The 27693-nt window shown below is 42.5% G+C and overlaps 1 protein-coding gene across 13 annotated transcripts in view; it reads left to right on the plus strand.

Moving 5' to 3' along the window:
• Positions 1–27693, plus strand: part of PTPRF (protein tyrosine phosphatase receptor type F) — a 510254-nt gene that overhangs the window by 132372 nt on the left and 350189 nt on the right. The window lies entirely within an intron of this gene.

The following is a 27693-nucleotide window of genomic DNA, read 5'->3' on the forward strand; positions in this document are numbered from 1 at the left end:
GTCAGAGGGTTGTATGGTTACTAATAAATTGGAGAGATTTCTGAAAGACCTATGAGAAGGACTCAAAAACGTGCCATATGGTGAGAGACTCAGAAGCTCAATCTAGTTAACAGAGAGAAGGTTAAGAGGTGACTTGATCACAGTTCATAAGTACCAACAGGGGGAATAGAAATTTAATAGAGGGTCTTCGGTGTAGCAGAGAAAGGTCTAACAGGATCCAGTGGCTGGAAATTGAAGCTAGACACATTCAGACTGGAAAAAAGGTGTACATTTTTTAGCAGTGGGGATAATAGTACACTGGAACTATGTACCAAGCATTGTGGTGGTTTCTCCAGCACTGACCATTTTAAAATCAAGACTGGATTTTTTTTAAAAGATCTGCTCTAGTTCAAAAGGAATTTTTTTGGGGCAGTTCTGGCTGGGATGATTTAGTTGGGGATTGGTCCTGTTTTGAGCAGGGGGTTGGACTAGAACCTCCTGAGGTCCCTTCCAGCCCTGAGATTCTAGGATTGCAGTCTGTGTTTATATGAAAGGTGAGGGGGGAAGTGAGACTAGCTGAGCGCAATGGTCCCTTCTGCCCTTGGAATGTTTGAATGGGTGGGAGCTGCTGGAAACTGAGGAGGTGGCCCTGCTGTCACACTTCTAGACTCGCACGTCAATAGAGTGAAAGTAAAATATTTCAGTATGGTGCTGCTTTGTTTTTAACCTCTATTAACCAACACTATGCTCAAAATGTTCTGCAGCCCTCATACCCGCAATGATTAGCCCAGTCCAGGAGAGAAATTAAAAAAGTAGGGCTGTCGATTAATTGCGGTTAATTCACACAATTAACTCAAAAAAATTAATCACGATTAATTGCAGTTTTAATCACACTGTTAAATAATACAGGTCCAATTGAAATTTATTAAATATTTGTGGATGTTTGTCTATATTTTCAAATATATTGATTTCATTTACAACACAGAATACAAAGTGTACAGTGCTTACTTTATATTATTTTTATTACAAATATTTGCACTATAAAAATGATCAACTAAAGAAATAGTATTTTTCAGTTCACCTCCTACAAGTACTGTAGTGCAATCTCTTTACTGTAAAAGTGCAACTTACAAATATTGATTTTTTTGTTACAAAACTGTACTCAGAAACAAAACAATGTAAAACTTTAGAACCTACAAGTCCACTCAGTCCTACTTCTTGTTCAGCCAGTTTCTAAGATAAACAAGTTTGTTTACATTTACGGAAGTAATGCTGCTGGCTTCTTATTTACAATGTCACCTAAAAGTGAAAACAGGCGTTCGCATGTCACTTCTGTAGCCGGCATTGCAAGGTATCTATGTGCCAGATATGCTAAACATTCGTATGCCCCGTCATGCTGGCCACCATTTCAGAGGACATGCTTCCATGCTCATTAAAACAATAAAGCTTGTTAAAATAATAATGCATTAATTAAATTTTGACTGAACTCCTTAGGGGAGAATTGTATGTTTCCTGCTCTGTTTTACCTGCATTCTGCCATGTATGTCATGTTATAGCAGTCTCAGATGATGAGCCAGCACATGTTGTTCGTTTTAAGAACTCTTTCACTGCAGATTTGACAAAACACAAAGAAGGTACCAATGTGAGATTTCTGAAAATTGCTACAGCACTCGACTAAAAGTTTAAGAATCTGAAGTGTCTTCCAAAATCTGAGAGGGATGAGGTGTGGAGCTTGCTGTCAGAAGTCTTAAAAGAGCAACATTCTGATGCAGAAACTACAGAACCTGAATCACCAGAAAAAAAAACCTTCTGGTAGCATCTGGTGATAAAAGTGAACATGTGTCGGTCTGCAATGCTTTGAATCATTATCGAGCAGAACCTGTCATGTGATGCTTATAAGAAGCACACAGGATCTTTTTCAGGGGAAAAGGCAATACGCCACGTTCATTGGAAATACATCAATTCAGTCACACACACACACTCTGTCCAGAAGTTGATGTTATAGTTACCAGTCTAGTGCCCGGATCAGTCTAGTGCCCAGCTAGGTTGATCACGGGTAGGGAGGAGCCAGGTTCTGTCAGTCGCGATACAATGCTTCGGGGAAGTCTTGGCAGGACAAACGCAAAGTTTCATGGCAAAGCACCTTGTTTATATAGTGATTTTCCATAATTGGGACCAATGAGTTTTGCTCCGTCATGCTGTTAATCAATTGTCGTTTGAGTGCTTGTTTTCTTAAATTGTTCTTCTCATTCTTTATTTTGTTCTTTTATTGGTTTTTAGGGAGTTACCCCATGCTGGTTTTGATTACAGCTATTTTGTCCCTATTGATGGGTGCCTGCCACATCTTTTAGAGTCGTCAATCTGCCCTCCTCTGACATCTCAATAGGGCCACCTTGCAATCTCCTGGCGCCTTTACGTCCATCCTCCATTCCTTCCTAGAACATCTAGTCCGGTGATGGCCTTCACACTTATTTTCTAACATGCACATTCCTCATTCACACACAAAGCATTTGAACAGGAACATCAAATTGCAATGCAAGAAAAAAACAATCATTGCATTCTTTTATTTATTTTAAAATGCTAAACCTACAACAAAGTGGTGGTCCTAAAAGGCCTGTCACTGCTTTGAAATCACAAAATTCAGACAGAAACTTCTGGTTAATGCATCATTACCAATGGCACACTAGGCCATTCCTTTCTGCTTTCAGAAAGGGTGGCTGGCAAAATATAATCGTACATAAATACATTTAATACATGCTACATCACATTCTTTATCCTTCTTTTAAAATTATACAAAATAAAAACATAAAATCCTACTACTACAGTCATAAGCATGGGCGCATGTCCTCTGGAATGATGGTTGAGGATGAAGGGACATATGAATCTTTAGCGCATCTGGCATGTAATTGTCTTGTGATCCCAGCTACAACAGTGCCATGCGAATGCCTGTTTTCACTTTCAGGTGACATTGTAAACAAGAAGTGGGCAGCATTATCTCCTGGAAATGTGAACAAACTTGTTTGTCTGAGTGACTGGCTGAACAAGAAGTAGGACTGAGTGGACTTATAGGTTCTAAAGTTTTACATTGTTTTATTTTGGAATGCAGTTATTTTTTGTACATAATTCTACATTTGTAAGTTCAATTTTCATGATAAAGAGATTGCACTACAGTGCTTGTATTAGGTGAATTGAAAAATACTATTTCTTTTGTATTTTACAGCACAAATATTTGTAATAAAAAATAAATATAAAGTGAGCACTATATGCTTTGTATTCTGTGTTGTAATTGAAATCAATATATTTGAAAATGTAGAAAACATCCAAAAATATTTAAATGAATGGTATTCTGTTATTGTTTAACAGTGTGATTAATCACACAATTAATTGCACTTAATTTTTTTAATTGATTGACAGCCCTAGAAAAAAGGAGAGTGAGGAGAGGAGAGGAGAAACTTGGCTAACTGGGCTGCTGAAAGTGCATTCCAGGAGTGCTCTAGTGAATGCGTTGCGCATAATGCAGAAATCTCTGCAGGCTCATTTTTCAGCCTTGCTTTTCATTACTCCGCTTGGGCAGCCATCTGTATTAGCTAGGCCTAGCCATAGGTATTTGCGGGGCCATGTCTAGGGTAAGACAGGATCCCTTCCCCCTCATCTTCCTGTACACATGGCAGGTGCCAAGTCACCCCCTCCTTCCTGTCTGCTTCTTTTTCTGGACTGGGGTGACTTTCCCTCCCACTTATTTTTGGTGTGAAACTTCAAGACTGCTGATATTATCCTTCACATGAAGCAGAAAGGAGGAGTCAGAACACAGATTTCTGAGCAGGGGAGATATGGATAATTAAGGATTTCAGTCGCTGAGACAGTTGTCTGGCACCAGCATTGGATGGGATAGCTGATGGGGAATAGGAATGGTGCTCTGGCTGGCAGCTGTATGTGTGTGCATTGCATGAGTGGGATCTTGTGTCCTGGCTGCCACTGATACCCGTCAGAGGTTTGATTTTTTTCGGAAAGGCTCAGCAGCCAGAAATCTCATTGAAATCACTGGAAGCTGCAGGTGCTTAGTACTTTTTGAAAATCAGGCAGATTCTCAGTTTTTCTTGGAAATTAGAAAGGCAAGTTTGGCGGTAGATGGCTGAGATGTGCTTCCAGTGCAGCTTGTTACAATAGTTAGCTGCTTCTCACACAATTTTTACTTTGTCATCAGATTTGTAGTTAAGCTACAATTTTACAAACACTAGAGGAAATCACTGTGGAACTTGGTGAGAGCCTGGATGTGAGGAGGGAGGGAAGGGATCGACAGCTTTTAAGCTTGAGTGGAGGGAAGACAGTGGGCTTCGAGGTGATGGAAGTATGATGAGGGATGCATGAGGGGGAATAGGAAGAAAGATGAGAAATTAATATTTGCCAGCAATAGCACTTCTGTGCAGCTGGTGGGTTAATGTAATCTCTTTCAGAGCCTCTCTGAGTGGGTCACGACTACTGCTGGGGGAATGGTCATTATGCCGCAGCTGTCCCCTTCCTCAGGTTCTCCTGAGTGATGTTGACTGTAAACTTTTAATTCACCTCATCTGATATAAATAGTTCTTACCCTGTTTTGGAGTCAAGAGAGAACAAGAGGATGCAAGCTTTATCCTCTGAGGTATGAAGGTTCCTAATGGGTAATTATCCCTGCTCTTCTCCTAGAAAGGACAAGGAGCATTGCTCCATCAGATACAAAAGCAGGAGAGTCCAAAGTATCTCCGGATACTTCCCCATGTTTAAATTTACCAAAATTGGCCCTGCTTCACAGCTCCAGTTCCAAATACTGATATTTGGGATGTGAAGCGCTGCTTCTTGGGTGGCAAGCAAGTCTTTTTCTCAGGCTCTGAGTGATTGAATTACTTCTTCCTGATATGGAAGGCAAAGTTGTAGAGCTCTGACCTGGATGATCCTGCACCCTTGAGAATTGGCACAGATTAACCAAGAGCTTGTGTGGAGGTGCAGTTTGATCCCAATATGTGGCTCTAAATTCCTATTCTTTCTTTATCCCTCCCCACTGGCTCTCTTTTGAATAAGAAGGTGAAACTGTTCAAAACAAATTGGTCTGGATCGCAGCACGTGAGGAACAGAAAGGAAGGAAGTGCCTCAGATGCCAGTGGCAGGAGTAAAAGAACAGTGAGTGTTTCATTTTTCCTTTCTGTCTGAGGGACAGGGAGGTTGGGTGCAATCAGACTTCCAATTAAGGGATGACTTATCTAGAGATGGAAATTGTGTTTTGTAGAGAAGGATATTGCAGCCAAGGTCGAATATGTTGGTGTGTAACCTTGGGATATTCTTGTTCCAAAGGAGAAAGCTGGAGCTTGAGGTAAAGAATGAGAACCCCTGCCATGGGATTTGGAGCTGGGCAGATATGTACATTGGTGAGAAGTGACCTCTAGATCACCGTGGCTCTTCCTTCTCCCTGTTGGAAAGCCATTTTGGAGGGTGCTACAGAGGTGTCAGGGTCAATTAATATCTGTTGAGTGCTCTAAGTTCCTCTGGTAAAAGGTGACAGTACAGGGAAAATATGACTATCATTGTGTCTAGATCCCCCTAGACTCGGAAAATAATGGAGGGTAAAGGGGGCAGTATGTGTGATCAGCTGTGTCGTGTATCTGACAGTAGGCTGTTGCCCGGCTTTGTGCTCAAGAGCCCACACGTAACCTTGGTTTCTCTACTTTCTAAGTCTGTTGTTGTCGTCACAACAGATTTTAGTGCTGCTGCTGTAGCTTTTTGACAATTAGGCAACTGTCATATAGTGAGATATTGAAGGGTGAGATAAGAGATTGAATATGTAGTACATAGTAGTGCAGGGAATTTACTACATTGACTTGCTTGGAATTGAGTTCACAGAAGCTGGAAGTAATGGTAGTGCTGAAGAATTGGAGGATAATACAAAGGTTGGACATATGTCACTGTTTCAGAAAAGAGTTTAGATCGTGGGTTCTGTACTGTAAGGGGAAAGAAGTCAACAGCATCACAAACCTTTCTGGTGAGTTACCACCAGGGATGGGTGGGTGGGTGGATATTAGATGTAAGTATTTTATATATACATATTTATAGTGCTAGTTTGGCAGAAAGTACTTTCGAAAACCTCCTATTGCTTTTGCAGACTGCTGTGAAGAAATTATTTAATTTTCTCTGTGATCTGACTTGTGTTTCTGTCAGGGTGACCCTAATTCCATTAGAGCAGCTTGGAGCTGATTCAGGATGTTTTACACTTTCTCCGTCAGCTTGCTCATGTTTTTCTTTTGTGCACTCTTTCTGTTTCTCCTTCTGTTAGCTCTCAACTATACCACAGAAAAATGGCTTTGCAGATTTCATTTAATGTTCAGTTCAATTGTCAAGGAAAAGATGCTCTTTTCGGGCCTTTGGAATATGTTGCTTGCTTTAATAAAAAAAATCTTTTCAACCAAAATATGTGGAATCCAGAGAAAAGAAATCAATACTTTCAGCAGAGGCCATCATCACTCTTTCTTTAAATTAGGCTTTGTGTTTGACATCCTGGGCATGGCTTCCATTAACCAAGGGGTGGACGAAGTGATCCAGCAAAGGTCTTTTCTAACCACGTGTGTCTTCGATTATCTCAGGCAGAATTTCAAAGGATTTAAAGAAGAAAGCTTCTTCAAAAGTGACCTCGTAAGGTGGAAGAGCTAAGGCAGGACATATGTCAACTGAGGTGTGAATGTGATATGTGGCAAATATCCAAGTAACTATTTTGATGTCTGAAGATTTTGGATGAACTTCATCTTTATTTATTTAGAGAGAGGCCAGGGTAAGTAATTGGCCAGTAGTGAGCTTGTGCTAATAATGGCATAGCGTTTGGCATCGCAGCGGTGAAAACAGGGAATGGACTGAGAAAATAGGTGCTGACTTTTTGTGTCAACAGGCCTCTGTCCCTGTGAGGATCTGTCTGTATAACATGGACGGGGACACACATCAAATGTGGTCTTCTACAAGTGGCCACATTGTTTGGATCCTAGCTTGGGTCAAGAACAGGAAACCAAAGATTATGGAAGATAATAAAGAATTATTAGTATTGCTAACGCCTGAGAAATGAAAAAGTGCTGATGCCATTTGTAGACATTTGACACAAAGCGAGCTCTGTCTCGCGGAGGAGATTTTACATAGTATTTTACATCCCAATGTCTGGAAGCTTTGGCAGGGGAGAAAACTGAAGTCTTTTTACTGTATCCCCTTAAACTTTCACTCCACTGCTGCCTTTTTGCCCTCCTTGCTCTGACTTCCTGGGACCCAGCAGTGAACCCGACTCTTTGATTCAGCTCTACCTTCTCAGGCTTTCAACCTGCTTGACTGGTGGACACTCAGCAACTGATCAGCCACAAAGATAACTGGTGCAGGCCAGCTTTGAGGGATAGCTGTCTCCTCTGGGAGAGAAAGGCACTTGCAAAGCCAAGTGAAGAGACCCGAAGATGAAGTTTTGAACCCGAGACTTATCCTTTACCTCTTCCTGTTTCTTTATTGCTTGTTTTTGTTATGTCCCTAAAATGATGTGTTTGACTGTTTTGCGTGGTTTTTCTAAGGTATGATCCAGATACCAGTGTGTTTTGCATTGCAAGTAGTGAAGTAAATGTTCAGGTACTTTTCTACAGCTGTTAACCATGTTATCTTTGGGTAGCTTAACCATCTTCACCAATAAAGGTTGGAAGCAAAGCATTAAAATATTCTTTAGCGGAATGAACAATCTTTGAGTTACGCCAAATGCTGTGTGACCTGGATCGTTTGGGTTAGCACAATTAACACATTAAACCTCCCACATTTGTCCCTTCAATCCCAGTGACTCATGATATCCTCTGGTTGCCCTAAGGAGATGGATGTTTTATTCATAGATTCATAGACTCTAGGACTGGAAGGGACCTCGAGAGGTCATCGAGTCCAGTCCCCTGTCTTCATGGCAGGACCAAATACTGTCTAGACCATCCCTGATAGACATTTATCTAACCTACCCTTAAATATCTCCAGAGATGGAGATTCCACAACCTCCCTAGGCAATTTATTCCAGTGTTTAACTACCCTGACAGTTAGGAACTTTTTCCTAATGTCCAACCTAAATCTCCCTTGCTGCAGTTTAAGCCCATTGCTTCTTGTTCTATCATTAGAGGCTAAGGTGAACAAGTTTTCTCCCTCCTCCTGATGACACCCTTTTAGATACCTGAAAACTGCTATCATGTCCCCTCTCAGTCTTCTCTTTTCCAAACTAAATAAACCCAATTCTTTCAGCCTTCCTTCATAGGTCATGTTCTCAAGACCTTTAATCATTCTTGTTGCTCTTCTCTGGACCCTCTCCAATTTCTCCACATCTTTCTTGAAATGCGGTGCCCAGAACTGGACACAATACTCCAGTTGAGGCCTAACCAGCGCAGAGTAGAGCGGAAGAATGACTTCTCGTGTCTTGTTAACAACACACCTGTTAATGCATCCCAGAATCACCTTTGCTTTTTTTGCAACAGTATCACACTGTTGACTCATATTTACCTTGAGACTGGACAGCCATTGATAACCAAGCCCCATATTGCTCTGTCATGTACGCAATCTCCTGTGACAGCTTGCTTGGGTAGCTACTGTGGCTTCTAATGCAGCAGTCCACTGATCAATTAATCTTTCCTTTGTTTTTTTTCTCATAAACCCATTTACAACATCATTCACTGTATTTTGTGTCGAACCCTTTTCATCCTGGTTTGTCAAACCTCTGACATCCCAGTGTTCGGGGTCCTCCGTAGACACGCATGTTTACTAATGTTCACAAGAGAGCCAACCGAAACAGTAATAAAATCCCCCAAAAAACAAGACATAAGCTGTTCCTTCTTCTGAGTTTCCTAGTGCATCTGTCTTCTCAGTTTCTGACTGAGACTCGAAGCTCTTTGAACAGGGACTCTGAATTTTGTGTCCCATACAACGCTGACCACATAAGTATAGGGGTACAGTCATTTCAGTGATGAATATGGTATGGGAACTGTCTTTACCCTGCCTTTTCAGGGAAAGGAGTGGAGGCTTAAAAGTCCTCATTTTTGAGAGGGTCAGTTGTGTCCTTCTTGGCTGGGCTGCTTTGGAAAGAGATCAGTAAAGCTTCTCTTTAAAATGTTATCCTCAGCACAGAGTCGTACATTTTAAGCCGGAAAGGGACTGTTACGATCTTCTAGTGTGACCTCCTGCATAACACAGGCTGTATAATTTCATCCAATCAGTTCTGCATCTAGTTTAACAATTTGGGGTTGAGTTAGACGCAGGGGTTCTCAAACTCCATTACATGTGACCCCCTTCTGACAATAAAAATTATGACGTGACCCCAGGAGCTGGGACCGAAGCCTGAGCCTGCCCTGGATTGGGGGGTGGGGAGAAGGTGCTGAAGCCCAAGGGCTTCAGCCCCAGGTGAGGGTCTGTAACCCGAGCCCCAAAACACAGGTCTGAAATCCGCAAGCTTTGGCTTCGGGCGGCGGGGCTCAGTCTTTGGCTTCGGCCCCAGGCCCAGCAAGTGTAAGCCAGCCCTGGCAACCCCATTAAAATGGGGTCATGAGTTTGAGAACTGCTGATCTAGAGCATATCTTTTAGAAAGATGTCTAATATTGATGTAAAGGCTCCAAGTGATGGAAAATTTACCAACATCCCTTGGTGGTCTGTTACAGTGGTTAATTACCACCTTACTATTACAAATTTTCATCTTATTTCCAATTTGATCATTGGTGATTTTCAGCTTTTAGCCGTTGGGTCTTGCAACTCCTGTGTCTGCCAGATTGTTTCACTATCTAGTATTGGGTATGTTCTGCCTGTTAAGGTACTTTATAGAGACAGGATGAGGGAGGTAATATCTCTTATTGGACCAATTTCTGTAGGTGAGAGAGACAAGCTTTCGGAAGGTGGGGTGGGTGGCAGTTGGGAGGCTTGTTAGTGGTTATAGATTGTTGTAGTAAGCCATAAATCCAGTATGTATGGTGAGACTATTCTGGCTACACTAGATAGGATAAAAGATGTACGTATCCCCATGTGCTGGGGCATAGGAACAGTTGCTCACTGTCTGGGGATAGGAAGAAACTGAGATTCCCTGTGGGAAGATTATTCAGGAATGGGCCATAGTAATGGTCTATCTTTTTTGCACCTTTCTTGGAAGCATCTGGTACCGATGGTAATCAGACCGGGATGACTAGTCAAGATGGACCAATGATCTGATCCGTCAGCCATAGATTTTAAGTCCAGAAGGAATCATTAGATCATCTAGTCTGACCTATCCCACAGGTGATAGAACTTCATTCTGTTACTCCTGTATTGACCTCCAGTAACTTGTGTTTCAATAAAACATCTTGTAAAAAGGTATCCAGTCTTGGGTATGGCAATTACTATGTTCCAATACAGTGTTTTACATAAGAAGTGCTGAGCTACAAAAAATATTTCTGATCTTCTGTTGAGTTAAAGGTCCTGCTTGGTGTCTGTCATGTGCTTGTGCTGCATGTCGATCTCAACACACTTCCAACATGGTACTATATGTATTGCAGCAGGCATGGTACAACTTTTGCACAAATGTTTCCACTCATTCTTTCAGTTACTTGTAACTTTCTGAAGCTTACACTTTTGGGTGAAAATTTCCCATCTTGGTTTTCGGCTAAAGATAAAAGGTTTTGTCTGTTTGTTTTGAAAGTTTGAGCAAAAATGCTTTTGACCGTTTTTGAGAATGAGGAACGTGGGGAAAAACATTTGGTGTGTTTAGAGATTAAATTTTTAAAAATCATGCAACATTATTAAAAATACTCCACTGCTGAAATGGCTGAGGTTAGAAAGTTGTAAATTTGACATGGAATAGTCCTCATAGAATATCATGGTTGGAAGGGACCTCAGGAGATCATCTAGTCCAACCCCCTGCTCAAAGAAGGACAAATCCTCAGATGGGGTTTTTTTGTTTTTTTTTTTCTTTTACTCCAGGTCCCTAAATGGCCCCCTCAAGGTTTGAACTCACAACCCTGGGTTTAGCAGGCCAATGCTCAACCCACTGAGTTATCCCTCCCCCCTTGAAGTGTCTTTCACTAGTCACGTGAAAATGGAGTTTGAATTGACCAAGATATGACATGTTGAAAAATATACCATATAGAGAGATGGCTGGTTTTCTTGTGAAATCATTCAACTCACTCAGCAAAAGGATGCCATTTTTCGCTTGTGCATGACTAATTTAGCTATATACTTGAAAAGTTAGTTAAACTGTGCAGTGAATGAAGCAAAGGCCTCCATAAGGTAAAAGTTACAGATGGGATTCATCACTCTGCATCTTATCTGCATTGTATAGAGCATTCAGGTGGTATCTACTCAAATGGTTCCGTTAGAAAATATTTCCCTTTCTATTTCTTAATATGTATATAATTCCCAATGTTAAAGGGACACTATGGATACACCTTAGGACACAAAAGTATCAAAATGCCTCCCCTGAGGCTGTCTGCTCAACCTTAACTCTGTCCCTTTGTGTTTATATAGGATCACAACATAGTCTCTAATAATGTGAGTACATCATTTCTCACTATACTGTACTATATAATATACATTTTCTATAACCCCAGAGTTATATGCATAGCATCTTGAAATATCTTTTTCATTGTTGTAGGAGTCCAGAATGTGTTTATTGGCTTGGACATTTTAATAAGTTCGTTTTTTTTGTATTTGATTTAGTCAGTGAACACGTGCTATTGAATTTCTTTTCAGCCAGCAGCACAGCCTTTTATAGGGGGTCAGGCATTTAGTGTGAAGCTAATTTTCTTTAAATTTGTGGCATTTAACTTAATCTGTAATATGTTGTGTTAGAACAGCTTACTGTACTTTTGAAGACATGAGGAACTCTATTTACTTGACATACATAGAGCAGTATATCACTAGATATTTCGTGTGTGTGTAAAGCTATATAAAAATCTATATGACATTATATAAAGAGGATTACTGTGATGGGACGGGTTCCATCTGTCAAATACTGGCAAGAGCATCTTTGGACATCACCTGGCTAACTTGATAGAGAGCTTTAATCTAGGTCCTGTGGGGGCTGGTGAACAAAATCCAGCCAATATGCATCTGGACTCAAGTAACGAAGACAATGGGAAGGGTTAATTTCTGGTTAAGGGCCTAGAAATCACAACTGCATTAAAAAGGCAAAAAGAAAAGCAACAGGGCACTCTGCAGAATAGCTTGGATGCCTGTATATAAATGCCGGGAGTGTGTGGAGCAAGCAGGATGAACTGGAAGTCCTGGTATATGGAGAAAATTGACTCTATTGGCATCACAGAGACTTGGTGGGACAACTTCCCTGATTGGAGAACAAGCATTAAGTGATACAATTTGTTCCAAAAGGATAGGTATTAAAAAAGGAGGAGGTGTTGTTGCACTGTATGTCAAGAATATATACACTTGCTCCGAGGTCCAAGAGGAAGTGAGTAGAGACCTACAGAGAGTCTCTGGTGAGGATAACAAGGGAAAAGAGCGGGAGCAATGTTATAGTATTATAGACCATGAAATCAAGAAGAGGAAGTGGATGAGTCATTCTACAAGCGGGCAGGTAACAAAATTAGCTAGCACACGTGAGCTAGTATTAATGGGGGATTTTAACTTCCCCAATATCTGTTGGAAGACTATTGCAGCAAAACATTCTACATTCTGCAAATTCAGTGTGGGTAGGGGACAGCTGTCTGATTCAGAAAATTGAGGAAACAACTAAGAGGGCGTTCATTTTGGATCTGATTTTCACCAACATGGATAAATTTGTTGTGAATGTGAAGGTGGTTGGGAACTTGGGGGTGATCATGATCTAATAGAACTCAAGATCCTATGGAAAGCAGGACCTGAGAACAGCAAAACAAGGACACTGGACTTCAGAAAGGTGAATTTCAGTTGTCTCCAAGAAATAGTTGGCAAGGTCCCATGGAAGGACCAGTTAAGAAGAAAAGGAATCAAAGGGCACTGGCCGTTCTAAAAGATGTAGTAGTAGAGAGGCTCAACATCAAGCTATTCTGAGGAAAGATAAGAGCCACAGAAGGCCAAAGTGGCTGCACAAGGAAATTTTTAGCTCTCTACAAACCAAAAGGGAGACATACTAGAAATGGAAGGAGGGGCACATCACGAAGGAGAAGCATACACGGGAATAGCATGAGTATATAGTGGCAAAATCAGGAAAGACAAGACAAGGAATGAATTACAGCTGGCAAGGAATATTAGAGACAACAGGAAGGGGTTCTTCAAATATGTCAGACAAAAAGATCAAGGATGGTGTGGGTTCACTGCTAAGTGGAGAAGGTGAGCTGGTAATATAAGATGATAGGAAGGCAGAGCTGCTCAGTGCCTACTTTGCTTCAGTCTTCTCACAAAAAAATAACGTGACTGGATGATTAGCGGTGTTACTAAAGTCAATAAAAGGGAAAGGATGTAGATTGGGATAAGTAAAGAACACATCAGAGATCTTCTGACCAATTTGAATGAATTAAGATTAGCAGGGCCGGATGCTATTCATCCAAGGGTACTGAAGGAATTAGCTGAAGAAATCTCAGAGCCACTGGCAACAATATTGACAAACTCATGGATGACAGAAGAGGGTCCAAAAGACTGGAGAAGAACTAACATAGTGCCTATCTTTAAAAAGAGGGGAGAGGAGGAGCTGCAGAACTATAGACCAGTCAGTCTGACTTCAATACCTGGGAAGCTACCAGAGTGATGTATAAAACGTTCAATTTGAGAGTATCTGGAGGATGTAGAGGTGATTGCTAGCAGCCAGCATGGATTTACCAAGAACAAATCATGCCAAACCAGCTTGATTTCCTTCTTTCACAGGGTAACTGATTTGGTGGATGGGACGAATATGGTGGACATAATATACCTGGACTTAAGCAAGGCTTTTAATACAGTCTCACATGACATTCTGGTAAATAAGCTGAAGAAATACGGGCTCGGTGGAAGTACCATTAAGTGGATACATCGTTGGCTAAACATCCCCAAACAAAGAGTAACTATTAATGGAATGATGTCTGATTGGAAGGAAGTCTTGAGTGGGATTCCTCAGGGATCTATTCTGGTTCCAGTGTTGTTTAACATCTTTATTAATGACCTGGATGTAGATATAGAGCAAATTGATCAAGTTTGCAGATGGCACAACGCTTTGGAGAATAGAGCTAAAATTCAGAGGATCTTGATAAACTGGAGAACGGGGCTATAGACAACAAAATGGAAATTCAACAAAGATAAATGTAAGGTGCTACCCTTAAGGAAGAAAAACCAAATGCACAAATACAGAATGGAGAAAAACTGGCTTGGCAACAGCACTGCCAAGAAGGATCTGAGAGTTGTAGTGGATCACGCTTCAACACGAGTCAGCAATGAAATGCTATCTCAAAAAAAGAAAATTTTAGATTCCATTAACGGAGGCATAGTATGCAAGTCATGGGATAGTACTGCTCTACTCAGCGCTGGTTAGGCCTCAGCTGGAGTAGTGTGTCCAATTTTGGTCACAGATGTAGATAAACTGGAAAGTATCCATCTTTGTCCCTCACCTCTGATCAAAGGGATGGAATGCAAGACATACGAACAAAGGCTGAAGAAACTGGGTATGTTTGGAAAAGAGTAGATTAAGGAGCTCTGATAGCAGTCTTCAGATACTTGAAAGGCAGCCACAAAAAAGATAGAGAAAAGTTGTTCTCTTTTGCCACAGTGGGCGGGACAAGAGGCAAAGGATTCAAACTACAGCATAACCAATTTAGATTAAATCTCAGGAAAAACTTCCTAACTGTAAGAACAGTAGGACAGTGGAACAGACTGCCACGGGAGGTTGTGGAAGCTTCTTCACTGGAGGTTTTCAAAGAATATAAGAACAGCCACACTGGGTCAGACCAAAGGTCCATCCATGTCCTGTCACCCAATCCCAGCTTCTGGTAAACAGAGGCTAGGGACACCATCCCTGCCCATCCTGGCTAATAGCCACTGATGGACCTATCTTCCATGAATCTATCTAGCTCCCTTTTGAACCCCGTTATATAATCTGGGTCTTCACAACACCCTCTAGCAAGGAGTTTCAGAGGTTGACAGTGCGTTGTGTGAAAAAATACTTTCTTGTGTTTGTTTTAAACCTGCTACCTATTAATTTCATTTGGTGGCCCCTTGTTCTTGTATTATGAGAAGAAGTAAATAACACTTCCTTATTTACTTTCTCTATACCACTCATGATTTTACAGACCTCTATCATATCCCCCAAAGTCAGTTTATTAATTACTCTCCTCATAAAGCCTTCTTACCCCAACATTTTTGTTCCCTTTTCTGAACCTTTTCAATCCAAAATATTTTTGAGATGGAGCGACATATTCAAGGTGTGGGCATACCATGGATTTATACAGAGGCAATATGATATTTTCTGTCGTCTTATCTATCCCTTTCTTGATGATTCCCAAAATTCTGTTAGCTTTTTTGACTGCCGCTGCACATTGAGTGGATAATTTCAGAGAACTATCCACAATGACTCCAGAATCCCTTTCTTGAGTAGTAACAGTACTTTAGACCGCATCACTGTATATGTAGAGTTAGGATTATATTTTCCAATGTGCATTACTTTGCATTTATCAACGTTAAATTTCATCTGCCATTTTGTTGCCCAGTCACCGAGTTTTGTGAGATCCTTTTGTAGCTCTTTGCAGTCTGCCTGAGACTTAACTATCTTGAATAGTTTTGTATCATCTGCAAATTTTGCCACCTCACTCTTGACTCCTTTTTCCAGATCATTTATGAATACTTTAAATAGGACTGGGCCCAGTACAGATCCCTGGGAGACACCACAATTTACCTCTCTCCATTGTGAAAACTGAACATTTATTCCTACCCTTTGTTTCCTATCCTTTAACCAATTACCAATCCATGAGAGAACCTTCCCTTTTATCCCATGACTGCTTATTTTGATTAAGAGCCTTTGGTGATGGACCTTGTCAAAGGCTTTCTGAGAATCTAAATACATTGGATCTCCTTTGTTGACCCCCTCAAAGAAGTGTAGTAGATTGGTGAGGCATGATTTACAAAAATCATGTTGACTATTTCTCAACAAATTACACCTCTACCCCGATATAACATGATCCGATATAACACAAATTCGGATATAAAGCAGTAAAGCAGCGCTCCGAGGGGTGAGGATGCACACTCCGGCGGATCAAAGCAAGTTCAATATAACACGGTTTCACCTATAGCACGGTAAGGTTTTTTGGCTCCTGAGGACAGCATTATATCGGGGTAGAGGTATATGTTCATCTATGTGTCTGACAAAAGGAGGCTGGATAGCCATTTGCCTTGGATAGTTTAGATACAACAAATTCTGCATCTTGGCAGAGGGTTAAAGATGACCCTTGAAGTCCCTTCTAACCCTATGATTCTATGATATGTTAGTAGGATGATAGGAGTTTCCAGACTACATCAGACCCAAGGTCCAGCTCATCCAGGGTCCTGTCTCTGAAAGTAGCAGATGTGGGATAACCTGCTCCTATATTAGATCTCCTTTTGATCTCTAATAATTAAACGTTGGAGTAACCCCTAAAACAGGAGGTTTAATATCTCATCCACAAAATTTATAATTATTATTGATAACTTTGGATATTCTGTTAAAATACTAGTCCCTTTTTTAATATTGTTGATCTCTGACTTCCTGTGGCAGAAAGTTCCATAATGTAATGACATGTTTTATGAAAAAGTATTTCCTAGAATTGGTTTTGAGTTTCCCATTTTTTAACTTAAGGTCCCCATTCGCCTGTGGTGGGAGTAAGAGGGGATTATTCACTGTGGATGCCTTTGTAGCCAAAAGCTATATTGATTTTAAAAATCAAGAAATATGGAAAAGAAAGTCAAGAAGATGAGTGTTTTTTTTCCCTTACGTTAATTTTGCCCTTCACCTGTTCAGCATCGTGGCTGCTTTAATTGTTGTTTGGTGAGATGGTCCCAGGTCTGTACTGTTGGAAGCTGCTGCATGGTTGACATTGAAAAGGCTCGACCAACTAATTGCTTGTAGTTTTACCTGTTTTTGTAGACTAGCCATGGGGTGTAGTCATCCTATTTCAGCTTTGTGTCAGATTTCACTTATTGGCTAAGAAGGACAGTGGCATTCAAATCCACACAAGATTCCTTTCCGCTTTGTTTCATGTAAGTAACTGTTTACTAGTTAGTCTTAGGGCGTGTCTACACTTAGTGTCACAACGGTGCTACTGCACTGCTGTAGGGCGTAAAAAAGACGCTACCTACACTAAGGGGAGAGCTTCTCCATTGGAATAGGTATCATAGGCGCCAACTCTGTGGATGCTCCAGGACTGGAGTACTCACAGGGAAAGACAGTGGGTTCTCAGCACCCACCGAAGGGCTTGCCGATCAGCTCCTCCTCCTTCTCCCCAGCGCCTCCTGCCTGCCACTGATCAGCTGTTCAAAGGTGGGCAGCAGTCGCGGGGCGGGAGAGGGAGGAGCGAGGGCAAGGTGTACTCATGGAGGAGGCAGGGGTGGGGCTTTGAGGGAAGGGGTGGAGTTGGGGCAGGGCCTGTGGGAGAACAGGGGTCAAGCACCTCCAAGGAAATGAGAAAGTCTGTGCCTGTGATAACTACCACCTCTTGGGGAGGTGTAGCACTGTCTACGCTGGGGCTTAGCTCGGTATAACTATGTTGCTTACGGGTGTGGGTTTTCCATGCCCCTGAGTGACACAGTTCATGCTGAAATAAATTTGTCATTACACTAATTGAATCTGTTTCCCTATGTTAAGTTCTCCCCTCACCTTCTATGGGTCAACTTAATTATCACTTCAAAAGTTTTTTTTTCTCCTGCTGATGATAGCTCATCTCAACTGATTAGACTTTTCCAGTTGGCATGCATACTTCCACCTTTTCATGTTCTCTGTATATATAAATATCTCCTGTCTGTGTGTTCCATTCTGTGCATCCGAAGAAGTGAGCTGTAGCTCACAAAAGCTCATGCTGAAATAAATTTGTTAGTCTCTAAGGTGCCACAAGTACTCCTGTTCTTTTTGTATTTCCTTGTAATGGAAAGAAACATTTATAAAAAGCAAATAACGATATTGTCTGCTCAATGAGTTGCAGAGTGCTGCAAACTTCAACTGTTCTGTCAGGATGTTCTCTCCAGTCATTCTGTGGTTTTAAATAGTTAATTTTTTTTTTTAAAGAGTAAGAATGAAATCTGCAACCTGTTATGAATAACAGAATATGGTAATATTACAGCAACATACACAGAAACTCTGCAGACTGACAGCACTGCTGCTGAGTGTTAGGTTTTTAAAATATGTACAGTCTTTTGTCAACAGAATTAAGAACAGGAACATTACATGGTTTGTTTCTGCATAAGCATATTTTGTAAGGAAAGTTAATGATAAACTGTTCTGCATTTTGACCTTTTTAAATTTGCTGAGCTCTTGCATCTTCCGGAGAATTGGTGAGTTTCTGAAGTTTAGATGTGCAGAATCTTAATGGCTACTCTGACATTTTGCTAGACCTGGCTGCATACCTGTGATTGACTAGTTTTCTAATGTACTTGCTCTGCCATGCCTGAGACACTAGCATTCTGTGCAGTTTCATTTCCTTTAGAGAGCTTGCACTGTAAACCTCTTTCCAGTTAAAAGGTGATGCTATTGTGGTAATGGAAAGTTGTTTTATTTTTCCTGTCCCCTGATATGCACGCAGGTAGAAAGGCTGTAGGAAAGTGTTATCTCTGGGTTTTTGGTAGTTTGTTCTCTACTACAGATCTCTATATACAGAAAAGTAACACATCTGTGTGGCTGGCTGGCTGATGGCGAATATGGATACGATGATACTTAAGCCATGTCTACACTAGCAAGTTTAAAGTGGCACAGCTGTACTGATGGGCTGTTTTAAGATCGCTCAGATAGCTGCTCTATGCTGATGGAGGAGAGCTCTCCTAGCAACATCATAAAACCACCTCAACGAGCAGTGGTAGCTGTCGGTAGGAGAAGCTCTTCCGCTGACATAGCACTGTGCACACTGGCGCTTTTTTTCAGTGTAACTTAGGTCGTTCAGGGATATGTTTTTTTCACACCCCTAAGTTTCCTCCAAGTTGCACGGCTGTGCAGCAGGCTATCAAGGGCTGTGCAGGTGGGGAGAGGCGCCCTACCCCCAGCCCAGCCCCACTAGAGCTGCTGCGATTGGGAAGAGGCAGTGACCTGCTGCGGCGAGAGAGAGAGCTGGGGGGCGTTCTCTGTGCTGGGGCAGCCTACACCCCAAGCCCCTCATCTCTGGCCTCACCCCAGAGCCCACATCGCCAGCCAGAGCCCTCACCTCAACCCTCTGCCCCAGCCCTGAGCCCCTCATCTGCAGCTGCACCCACAGCCAGAGCCAGGGCCGTCCTTAGGATTTATGGTGCCCTAGGCAAGCTTATTAAACTGGTGCCGCTGTGCCTGTCTTCCTCTGAGCAACACAAACATAAGCTTACAGTACTGGAAAGCTTGCCACATGCATGTTATTAAAACCAGTTTAACTTAATGAAGCCACTGTAGTGCTGATGGACTAGCACTAAAGAAGTAGCACTATAGAAAAAATTCTGATTTGACAGAATGATGCAAATAATATTTTTTTAATTTGTCAACATTTTATTGGAAATTTATATGAAGAGATATTGAAACAAGGATTTGTTTTTAATTAAAATCAATCTTTCTGGCTTTTTTGGCTGCAAAATCAGTAATAATGTCATCGTATGACAAAGACAAAGTGATGTCTTGTTCGATTGCAAGAATAGCAAGACCAGTCAAGTGTTCCTGACTCATTGTAGAGCGGAGATAGTTTTTAATGAGCTTTAGTTTTGAAAAAACTCCGTTCTCCTGATGCTACTGTTACAGGAATTGTCAGTAGAATATGAGTGGCAATGTACACATTAGGATATATGTCAACAAGTTTGCTGGTATGAATAAACTGTACAATGTCCATCATTGATTTTGCATGTGGCAACAACTCAATTTTTCGTACAGTTCAAGTCCATTTAAATCAAAACGATCACCGTGCTTCAGGAGGCTCTTTAGGTCAGGGGTCCCCAACGCGTGCCTGCAGGTGCACCATGGCCCGCACAGGGCCTCTCAGTGCACCCACGTACTGGCCGGAGGACGAGCAAATCTGCCGAAATGCCGCCTGGAAATTCCGGCATCATTTCGGCAGATGCTTGTCCGCCACCACGGTCCTTCATCTGGCACCCCGCCAGACGAAAAAAGGTTGGGGCCACTGCTCTAGGCTCTTGCACTTGTCATTAGTTGCTCTTGTTTTCCTATTTCGTTGAATTTAGTCCTGTCAGCCCGCTGCCAGCTGAGTGAATGGAACCCCAGGCCGACAGTGGGTTGAGTGGCTCAGCTGGGGTCTCAGCCTCCGGCCTGCTCAGCCTGCCAGCCAGCCTGGGGTTCCTTGGGGGTCCCCAGGCCAGCAGTGTGGTGCTGAGTGGGCTGCTGGCCAGGACCCGGACCTGCTGCAATGGGGCAGCAGCCGGAACCCCAGAGCAGTGGCAGGGCTGAGCCGCTCAGCTCCCGCTGCGTGCCATCAAAAATCAGCTCGCGTGCCACCTTTGGCACGTGTGCCATAGGTTGCCGACCCTGCTCTATACATTAGTAAGGAGATGAGCATATTACAGTTGTTGGAGGGCTCTATTTAGCAGTAACAGGGCTATAGGAAAGTCAGTCAACATTTTTTGTTTCTCTGATGAAAACTGGCCCACTCCCTTCCCATACCAAACTTGTCACAAATAATTGTCAACAACTTAATTTTCTGTTTTTGGCTAAGATATTGATTTTTTTAAAAAAAATTGAAATTGAATTCAGGATTGTTAGCAAGCATTTTTGGCAAACAAAGTTGTTAAATGACACTTTAAATGGCAACACAGTACTGCTTTCATGCTTGGCTCACCCCCAGCCTGCTGGTCCAACAGCTGCAGTAGAGGAGGAGATAGGTGGAAAACTGCAGGACCCCAAAATCCACCTCTTGGGGTGCAGAGTGGCAACAGCAGCAGCAAACCCTCAGGTCCCATCACACGCCAATGGGCACCACCGCCAGCCCAACGGACCATGGTGAAGTTAGCACAGCATCTGATCTCAGGACGGGGGCACCCATGGAGCCACAGCAGCTCATCCTGCCCTGTGCAGCTCCCCCTGGATGAGATGGATCACTGCCAGCCCAGGGGAGAGATGTGCTCCCCAGCTAGGGTGATCAGATTCAGATGTCCCGATTTTAAAGGGCCAGTCCTGATATTTGGGGCTTTGTCTTATATAGGCACCAGTTACCCCTATCTAGGGTGACCAGACAGCAAGTGTGAAAAATCAGGATGGGGAGTAGGGGGAATAGGAGCCTATATAAGAAAAAGACCCAAAAACTGGGATTGGCCCTATAAAAGTGGGACATCTGCTCATCCTACCCCAACCCCTTGTCCTGATTTTTCGCACATGCTATCTGGCTATCCCCAGCCCAGCCGTGTGTTGACCATTCCAATCCTGGCTGCCTGCGAGGAAGTGAGTTACTTTCACTTTCATTCCTCAGCAGGCAGCCAGCCAGCTTCCCCTCCCCCCCAGCACCTCACCAACCCAGCCCTGATGGAGGGGAGGGGGAAGAGAGGGGTGCTCCATGGGGGGGCAAAAACAGGGGGGGGTGTTCTGTAGGGCAGAGGGGAGAAGAATGGATGTTATGGGGGATAACAAAGGATACTGCCAGAGCCGCTGAGCCTGCCTCACTTCACGCCAGGGGAAAGAGTCACACTCACAGGTGATTTCTTTCCCCCACCCCTTCCTAGCGACACCAGCAGCCAATCCCCTCCCTCAGACTGTGCTGCATTCGGCTCTCTCTAGGACCCAGCAGCCCTGCTCTTACATGCTCCACTGCTTCCTGTCTGTTCAGGCTCTGGCAGAGCAGTGCCCCCAGACCTAGTGGTGCCCTAGGCGGCTGCCTGTTCTGCCTATGGCTAAGGACGGCCCTGGCCAGAGCCCTCAATCCCCTGCCCCACCCCTGAGGCTGCACCCTCAGCCAGATCCTGCAGCCCAACCCTCTGCTCCAGCCCTGAGCCGCCTCCCACACTCCGAACCCCTCGGCTCCACCCCCGCCGCACATAACAGAATTCATTCCGCACATGGATGTAAACAGTCAGAGGGAACACTGCTTGAGTGACATACGTTGTGCAGACATGGCCTTACCGAGGGTGCAGCTGCGGTGCAGAAGGTGCTTTTCTGATCCTAAAGGGTTTTACTAGCTACTCTGTAACCTGGCTGAGGTAGTGAATCTTGTTTAGATCATGGAAAAAAATTGCTGGAGGGTGAGAGTAAAGAATCTAGGAACACCTCTGAATCTAATCCTGATAGGGAGACAAACTCATACCCTCAGGCAAGTGGACTGATGTGCCATTGCCTCTGTTATCGCACCTGTAGAGCAAGGAAATCAGAGAGACCTCTGGGAAAATGACAGGGAGCTGAGCTTTCTTGAAGAAATAAATATGAAAATCATAATCTAGAGGAAGTTTCCCTTCATCATAACAGGCAGTGCAAGAGTTGACTACAGATTTGTGCTGTTAAATGCTAGAAGCAGGTAACAGAACTAATTAGAGATGCAGGGACTGGGGTGCAGGAAACCAGATACCTTTGATCAGTGTTGGGAGTGCTGCTTGCTGGTTCCCCCTCTCTAACCTGCAAAGAGAGAGACAAATGTTAGCAGTTCACTGATTTTCTCTGTGCTGGCCGTGGATCCCAGAACTGATTTATAGCACTTGCTCAGCTTTCAGCAAGCAGCAAATGCATTGCTTAATTATTCATGGCAGATGTATTATTGCCGGAAATTAAGACATCAAGGAAACAAGTAAAAACTGTTACGGAGTAGAACTATGAACAATGGGAGACGGAAGGAGATGCAGAATGGTGCTACTGTGATGTTAGAGATATCACACTTTCAGAAAGTAATTGGTTAAAATTCCCAGGTCCTTCAGCATGTAACTCACTGCAAGTAATTAATAGCTTACAAGTGGTGTTTCATTTGTTAAATTTGTCATTTAAATTATCACATTTGTGAATGTGAAAACCCCTTACATTGTCACCTTCAGCAGACAAGTTTGTATAAACAAACTTTTTCCTGCTGCTTATGTACACCTTCAGCTATCTTTAAAATACCTGCTGTTTAATTTGCAGAATTAGATTAGGTCACCTGTGGAATTACTATACCAAACACAGCAGCAGTTTCTTTAGGCTCTGGACCAAATGCAGCATCCTAGTGCAAGGTATTAACACTTAGTTTTGTCGCAAGCTATTGTACCAGTATGGTCACACATACATGCTATCACTGACTGGTGTACAGGATAGGACACATCCTCATCACCTTGGCCTATGAATGACTGTATCTGTAGGGATTTGCTGACAAGGAATGAGGCAACCTTGAGTTCCAAAAGTGTTGAAACCTGTTTGGTCCTTGGGTGCCATTGGAAGATCAGTCTTCTGCATGACTCTTCTTCCATCCTTCCTGTGTTGGATGAGGTTTCTCACTTGCAGTAGTTTCAAGGTTCTCTTGAGTTCATGCCCTATAGATTTGATTGCCAATTTTCAGTTATACATTTTGTGCTTCTGAGTAAAAGTAAAGGGGAAGAAGGTGGCTCTCTGCAAACACTTTGTCCTTGTTTTTCCCCAGTCCTCATCCCAAGAGAATTATTTCACTCTGTCTGAGAGAGTTGGTAAAGATGCCAACTCCAATTGGTACATAACCTCAGGCTTCCAGTTCTATACATAAGAGGGTCATTTCAGTATGACTGTCCCTGGACTATATCTCCATCCAGGCCGTATGCTGCATTTGGTCAGGAATAAATTTCTGTTCTTACACTTCATTCTGCTGCCCCCAGCTATTAACTCTGAAAGGCAAAAGTCAACCTGCTGACTCTTCCAGAGGCATTAAAAAGATTTCTTTGACTTCTAAACCCTTTCCGCTTCTCTTGGTTGCAAGATTAGAAAAGGTCTTTTGGGATTGGCACCAATTTTCTATTGAAGTAAAGAAAATTTTGCTCTGTGTGTGGTCCTGGACTGAGCCTTGTAAAAATATTTTAATCTTGGAGAAATTTTCCTTGTTATTTATTGCTCTAAATAAGCGGTTTATTTTTCTAGTTGCATAAATCAGACACAGTTGGTGCTAAGAGGCAGCTGAATAAATCATTAGGTGTGTTTGAGCAAGTCCCGCCCCCCCCACCCCCAAATCTAGGAAAACAGAATAGAAAAAAATGATGAGTAGCTAGTCTAAAACATTGATATTGTTTTTCTGATGATGGAATTTTCTAAGTAGCTGATATAGGATCTTTCTATCAACCCATCATTTAAAACATAACTGTATATTTAAACTGTACAAACTCTAATACTTTAATTCCAAAGTAAAAGTTATTCTGGTGAAAACCGATAATTTATAGCATTGAGCAATAGTTACATCATGGATTGTAGCAGTGCAGGCTTTTCTTCCCATGGATCTCTGCCAGTGAGTCTCAGTTCCTGACATGGAACAATAGCAATGGAGGAGAGTTCATTTTCCATGGACCCCTAAATCTTTGGCCTTCATGCTGCAACTACTGAGGTGATGGCCAGTGGTGGTGTTTAAACTCCAATCTGCTTGTAACTGAATTGAGGATGTTAAGAGACAAGTGGGTAGGTAATATCTTTAACTGGACCAACTTCTGTTGGTGAGAGAGACGAGCTTTCCAGCTACACAGAGCTCTTTCTTAGGTGTAGAACTGAGGACATCAACTCATTTCATGTACAGCAGAGCAGCAAACGTCTATTTTGGCTGTAATTTTTGGTCACGACTGCCTAAGTTGCACTGGTTCCAGTGACCGATGGAAGATGTGATAAGTTCCATATCCTATTACCAATCCCCTGCACTGCCTTCCAGTGGGAACTTAGTGGACTTTGTGAAATAGCAAAGCGGGTGGAGTTGTTTGACAATGACCCTCTTGGATGATACAGCTTCCTTGATGGGAGTCGTGAATGTGTATGTGCTTGTTAAATGAGATTCATTCTTCAGATTCCAACTGCTCCACTTTGCTATATGGGAACTCTGTGTAGATGCTGCCCCATTTGTTTATTTTTAAATGCCTGGAATAGTTTAGTGTGAAACTGTTGGGAGAGATAATTTGCCCCAGGAGTTGATATATAGGTCACGGAATGAACACTAACCAGGCTCTCATACATCCTACAGAAGAAACTTTGCTATATCGTTTCCCTTGCGGTGCCCTCTTTTAGCATGGAGGCTGAGTAGTTGGCTTTTACCATAAAACACTCAGCCCTGAATGCAGATGGTGTTTTCCTCACCCTCACAAAGAATAGGAGAGAGAGTAATATCAGTGTCTGGATAACTAATGTTGCATTTGGCATGTGATGGGAGTTTTAATTTGGTCAGCCTTTTCCTTTACTACTGTGCATATCCATTTTTGAAAGACAATGAAATCTCGCTAGCATGTGTTACCTGTTGGAATATCTTTCTTCATGGTAGCAGATTCTTTCTTGGTTTTGTCTACTGCTGTTTCTGGGGTTTTGTATTCATGGCCGGTTCAAGGAAGTTTTGCGCCCTAGGCGAAACTTCCACCTTGTGCCCCTGCCCTGCAGCCCTGCGGCAGGTCCCCGCCCCCCCTTCACCCTGAGGCGCCCCTACCCCCGCAGCAGCTCCCCCCCTGCCCTGAGGCCCCCCCCAGGAGCTGTGAAGACCCTCCCCACCCCAGCTCACCTCTGCTCCGCATCCTCCCTGAGCACACAGCCCTGCTCTAATTCTCCTCCCAGGCTTGCAGCGCCAAACAGCTGATTGGTTCTGCAAGCCTGGGAGGCAGGAGAAGTGGAGCAGCGACCGCACGCTCGGGGAAGAACTATTGTAAAAAAAAAAAAATTGGGGGCACTGCTTTTTGGTGCCCCCAAATCTTGGCACCCTAGGCAACCGCCTAGTTTGCCTTAATGGTAGCATCGGCCCTGTTTGTATTGCATCTCCGCTCAGTGGCAAAAACAAAAATTGTTTACTAGAGAAATGTATAGGCAAGGCCTTTTTCATGTAATAATGTTCACATTAACAAGAGTAATTAGAAAGATAAGTGGTTTGAGAACCAATTGATTAGATTTTGTGGGATTGGCAATGGTTGGGTGATATGGAGATACATGTATATAGAGTAGCAGATTTAAATGAAACCAAATTGTTTCCGAATGCTTTATAGTTGTGTGCATTTCCGTTGTAAGATCCATCTTTGTACAAATCCTTTCATATACTGAGAAGATTCAGTACCTGTCAGTATTATGGGGAATGACCAAGATGTGAAATTATAGAATATTTTTTCTTACTCTTACATTTAGCAAACTCATTTGCTGATATAAATTGCAACTAGATAATTTCATCAGTTCCCATCATGAACATTACATGAGGCTATTTTGTCACTTATTTGGAAGATTATGAATAAGGCTGCAAGTTTGTCATGGAAGTCATGGATTCCGTGGCCTCCATGACTTCTGCAGCGGCAAGTGCACCTGGCCCGGGGACAGCTCAGGCACCAATCACAGTGGCCACTTCTGAGGCAGTCTCGGGCTACTGCGTCCTCTCTTCCCCCCACTCCAACAGCAGCAGGAGTTTGGGTGTGGGAGGTGGCAGGGGGACTGAGGTACAGGAAGGGGTGAGGCAGGCCCTTCAGCATTGTTTCCGTTCTTTTGGGCTTTATACACTCATCCTTAAATTTTGTTTTAAAATTACAACTATGAATAAACAGCTCTTCTGGGAGTGGAATTGGCATACTCTATATTCCACTCCCAGTAAATTCTTTGCCAGGATATTTATGTTGAATTGTCTTCATTGCTTGATTATGACAAGATGTTTCTTTTGGTGTAGTGCTTAAATCATTAAGCACAAACAAAGTGCCCAGCACTGTACAGATCACAAAATGTAGACTGTATGTGTCCCCAAAAAGCTTCCCTTCTAAAAGACGGGAAGTGCTGAGAGCCTGTTTTAACATGTTGTCTATTAAAAATTATAGCCACTTTGATTATTTTGTTTTAAATTAGGCTTTGTAACACTAAATTCAATATGAAAATGAAATCAAATTAATCAAACAGTGATTCAGATTGAACAGAAATTCAACCAGCCCAGGAAGTACATGGCAAAGTTTGGTAACATTTTAACATCTGTGTGAAATAAGTGAGAGGCAGAGATCATGTTAGAAGCTGGCCATGAATACTGAAGGGGCTCCATTTTTAACAAGTGGCTAATTTACCTGATCTCATAGGGTGAGTTGCAGATTCTTGCTTTAGCTCAATAATTCTGGGCTGACAGCTGCAGGCAAGTGAAAATGAACAGGTCATTGATTATTTGGAGGGGAATCATAAAAAGTGGTATTGAAGTGCAGACACCATCTGGGCCTAGATAATGCAGATTTCAGTATCTGTATTTGTCCAGAATAGTAAAGACTTTTAAAGCAAGAAGTGCTTTAAAATAATGCAAACACAACCCTTTTAAGGATGGCTGTCTGCCTAAATTCATGCTGTTCTGATATTGCAGTGATGTTTTCTGTATAAGCAGCTTCAGTGACTAAAGCCTGACAGATGGCTACAGAGGGAACAGTACAAGCAGGGTGCTCCTATAAAACAAATGTCGCAATGCGAATGAATGTGCACTGTTTAAATAAAATATTTTAAAAATGTATTCAAAATTTTGGGCCAGACTTCATGTGCGTGCTGTGAAA

The sequence above is a fragment of the Chelonoidis abingdonii genome, chromosome 7, assembly GCF_003597395.2.
Source record: "Chelonoidis abingdonii isolate Lonesome George chromosome 7, CheloAbing_2.0, whole genome shotgun sequence".
Taxonomy (NCBI): domain Eukaryota; kingdom Metazoa; phylum Chordata; order Testudines; family Testudinidae; genus Chelonoidis; species Chelonoidis abingdonii.